This window comes from Balaenoptera physalus (genome assembly GCF_965194825.1).
Source record: "Balaenoptera physalus genome assembly, chromosome: 19".
In the NCBI taxonomy this organism is placed as follows: domain Eukaryota; kingdom Metazoa; phylum Chordata; class Mammalia; order Artiodactyla; family Balaenopteridae; genus Balaenoptera; species Balaenoptera physalus.
This window is the reverse complement of record NC_138900.1, coordinates 1415202-1419369: the sequence shown is the minus strand read 5'-3', so window position 1 is coordinate 1419369 and position 4168 is coordinate 1415202.

The following is a 4168-nucleotide window of genomic DNA, read 5'->3' as shown; positions in this document are numbered from 1 at the left end:
AAAAACAGAAAAGTATCTGAATAGTATGAATGATTTGTAGTCTGTTTAATTCTCAAGATTGTCTAAAGAAATGGGTCCTAACTTTTGGGTACCAACTGGGTACATTGAGTATCTGATAAACTACGTTTTCTGTCAAGAAGAATAAATACACCTATTCTGAAGATGTTGTACAGGGGATTACCTGGTGGTCCAGTGGTTAGGAGTCTGCGCTTTCACTGCCCTGGGCCCAGGTTCAATCCCTGGTCCGAGAGCTAAGATCCCACAAGCAGCGGTGCAGCCAAAAAGAAAAAAAAATGTTGCACAGAATTTTAGGGTTTTCATGACTTCTCTGGAGTCATTCTGGGTACTGGATTCAACTCTGGTTTTCTAAAATGTAACTGTGGTTTTGCTGAGCAGAGAGCTGAGTACCTTGACCGGATCATATTGTGTTCGTCCCTCAACCCCCAAACTCATGATAAAATTGCTTTTCCTGATTTTCAAGTTGGTGTGATGCCATCTGCATATATTGAAGAAAGCCCTGAGAAGTTCATCTCTGAGTCTCCCATTAGGTTGCTACTGAGAACACTGATTATTACATCATACACTGACCTCTTTATGAAGCCTCTTGAGAAATTTCTTTCTGGTCCTAATATTAGGAATAACAGTGCTTCGCTTGGGAAATTGGGTGTTTTTGTTTTATGGACACTGTAAATGATGTAACTAATTAAGTTTCCTCTTCTGACTGCCTGCTAAAAAGCTTAGAGCCAAATTTGTGGTCCACCCAGAGTAAACGAGTAGAATCGTATAAACATTTTGTACATGTTTTATTACTGGTTCTTCTGTTACTAATTCCTTGGTGTATTTTGTGGATTCTTTTAAGCCACCTTAAACAATTCCTGGAACAAGGTTGTGTATAAACAGATAAAGTAAACTTTAAAAATGCAAAAAATAGGGACTTCCCTGGTGGTGCAGTTGTTAAGAATACGCCTGCCAATGCAGGGGACACAGTTCGAGCCCTGGTCCAGGAAGATCCCACATGCTGCGGAGCAACTAAGCCCGTGTGCCACAACTACTGAGCCTGCGTTCTGGAGCCTGCAAACCACAACTACTGAGCCCGCGTGCCACAACTACTGAAGCCCTCGTGCCTAGAACCCGTGCTCCACAACAAGAGAAGCCACCGCAATGAGAAGCCCGCGCACCGCAAAGAAGAGTAACCCTCACTCGCCGCAACTAGAGAAAGCCCGCGCACAGCAACGAAGACCCAAACGCAGCCAAAAATAAATTTAAAAAAATAATTTTTTTAAATGCAAAAAAATAAAAATAAACAAACTGTCTACCTAGCTTTTTTTATTTTAAAAACTGTCATACATTCAGTGGGATGTTCATATGAGATGTACAAATTGTTTTTTTCTTTTACAAAGACCACACCTATAAAACTCACCTCGTGTATATAATTTTTTTTAGGCATCCCCTGTCCCTTGTTACCTTTACATGTTCCTCTGGGCCCCTAGAGCTCACCTGACATTTCTTTTTTAAAATTTTTTGGCCACACCGCATGGCATGTGGGATCTTAGTTCCCTAACCAGGATCTAACCTGCGACCCCTGCAGTGGAAGCATGGAGTCTTCACCACTGGACCGCCAAGGAAGTCCCCACACCTGACATTTTGATAATCATTCTTTTGATGTCTTTATAGTTTTACTGCTTATCTATATTTCCCTAAATGATAGACTGTCTTTTATTGCCAAATTCTGAATTTTCCATAGATTGTATCATAGTGTATGCATTTTTCTGACTAGATTCTGTAACATGTTTGTTAGATTTATCCACAGAGGTTCATGGTATGGTGGTCAGCTCATTTCCACAGCTCATCAGTAATTGATAGGGTGAATAATCCAGAATCTACTCTTCCAAGATGTGATTTCAAGAAAATGATACATATCTTCTGTGCTTGGCTTAATAGGGGAGTTTCTCTGCACCTCATCTCACACTTGTCGGTGGGACTATCTCTCCTGATTCTCCTCCCTCCCATTTACATGCCACATTGTGGCCTGATCTAAATAACTAATGTAACTTGGGTTTCTATCATCCTATGTTCTTAACTCCAATATTGACTCCTTTTGTGATGTGTGTGATTTCTGATGTGATGTGTGTATAAAGTATACAATTGGAAGGAGCCTTTTGAGGTATGGGTGTCAGTTCCATCAAGCATGAAATAAAGCCTTGTCTGGAGGCTGACTCCATGTCTTAGGAGCCTTCACTTTTTTTTTTTTTTTTTTGAGGCTTCACTTTCAGTCATTGCTGTAACTGAGCCACGATTGATCCATGCATGCTGATAAGAAGAGGCAGATATTTTGGGGATCTCCTGCCAAGCTGACCTGAGGTGACACAGCTGGCATTAGAAACTCTCCCCCTCCCAAAATGAATATCTGGTCTTGGAGATAATGTGCTATCAATATGGGTGAGCTGGGACTGTCAGTTTGACACACCATCTCTTTGTGAGGATCCACTCACCAAGGTATTGGCCACAGGAGGCTTTGCCTGAGTGGACAATTTTCACCTCATCATTGGCGACCCAGGGGTAATCTGAATGCCTCCTTGAGGAGACTGGTCTTGAAACTGAACAGACCTATATAGAGCCCTTCCCAGTGACCGAACCCCTGAGTCCCTGCTTACCGGTGATTAAGAAAAAGATGGTGGCCCATGCACTTATGGTCAATTAATCTATGACAAAGGAGGCAAGAATATATACAATGGAATCAGCTAGTACTGAACACCCCCTTCCAGAAAGTTGCAGGAAGGAGTGAAGTCTTCATCATCTTTTGTCCTCATGAGTCATTTCAAAGCTGTGATGAAGTTGGTCACTGCTCAGTCCACAGATGAAACTTACAGGAGAAAAATGAGGGAAATGAAGATTGACACGAAAGAAGGAGTCAGTGGTAAAGTAGGTGGTAGGAGAACACATAATAAAGTGTTGGCATCTCTTTTATCAACAGCTGCCTGGTGTCAACAATGGTCCAGCATCCTTCCCACCTGCAGGGAGTTAGCTTTGTATCTCGAAATGGTAGGGTAGTGGAACAAAAAGAGTAATAAGGGATGAAGGGGAGAAATCTGGTGGGAGAGGAGTGTTGGCTTATGGGTTTGAGGCTTATTGTCCTGCTTGGACAACAATGCTGAGCCCTTAAGAAGGCAAAGGGCACAGATGAATTTGGGGTGAAGAAGGAAGGTGAACACTTGGGATCATCGACTATCTCATCACCTACATCCAGAACTCAGAGTCTTCGCTTCACCACCATTGTTTTTTACATTGGGCGTCCCATTGTCAAAGGAAATTGGTGATGTATAACTGGTTCATTCCAAGGAAACTGCTTTATTGTGGCCCTCAAGATCCTCTTTAAATCCTTAAGGGAAGGAAAGACTGGAGCACCAGCTGTGCAGGAACATTAAAATACAGGCCAATCTACAATAAGGATCGTCTCTAGATGAGAGTCTGGCAGAGTTCTTGACCCTGATTTCCCTCCACCTCCATCTCTGCAGCTCCGTCTGTTACTGAACTCAAGTCCTTGTGCCTGACACTGAGTGAGGCCAAACAATACCAAAACATCGGAGTTTGGAGCAGAAAAAGGCTTATTGCAGGGCGATGCAAGGAGACGGGTGGCTCATGCCTTAAAAACCCCGAACGAAGACCCAACACAGCCAAAAATAAATAAATAAATAAATAAATTTTCTTTTAAAAGAGAGATTAAAAAACAAAAACAAAAACAAAAACCCCGAACTCTCTGAAAGCTGTCAGCAAAGACCTTTTATAGGAAAGGTGAGGGAGGGGCGTGGTTAGTTGTTACAAACTTCTTGGTATCAGATCCTTTGTTCTTGAGGTCAGGTAACGGTGTTCCTGTAAAGCTCCACCAAACAAGATTGGCCTGTATTTCTTATCCTCTGTTCTGACAAGAAAGGGCAAGGTCCCAAGGCACAACTTTGACCCTCTGAGGTCCAGGTCCTGGCTAAGAGAAGGGGGTCCCTGCTCCGGCCAGTTACCCTGTCTGGGGAAGAGGCAGATCTTAGCTGGCGGTGCCCTCAGGGCCAGGTCCACAGACCCTGCCCCGTCGTCATCACTGGGGGAGCAAAGCACCAAGGACCCAACTGGCCCTCGGGCTCCTCAGGCTGCCCAAAAGGGGTGGTGGGACGTGTGT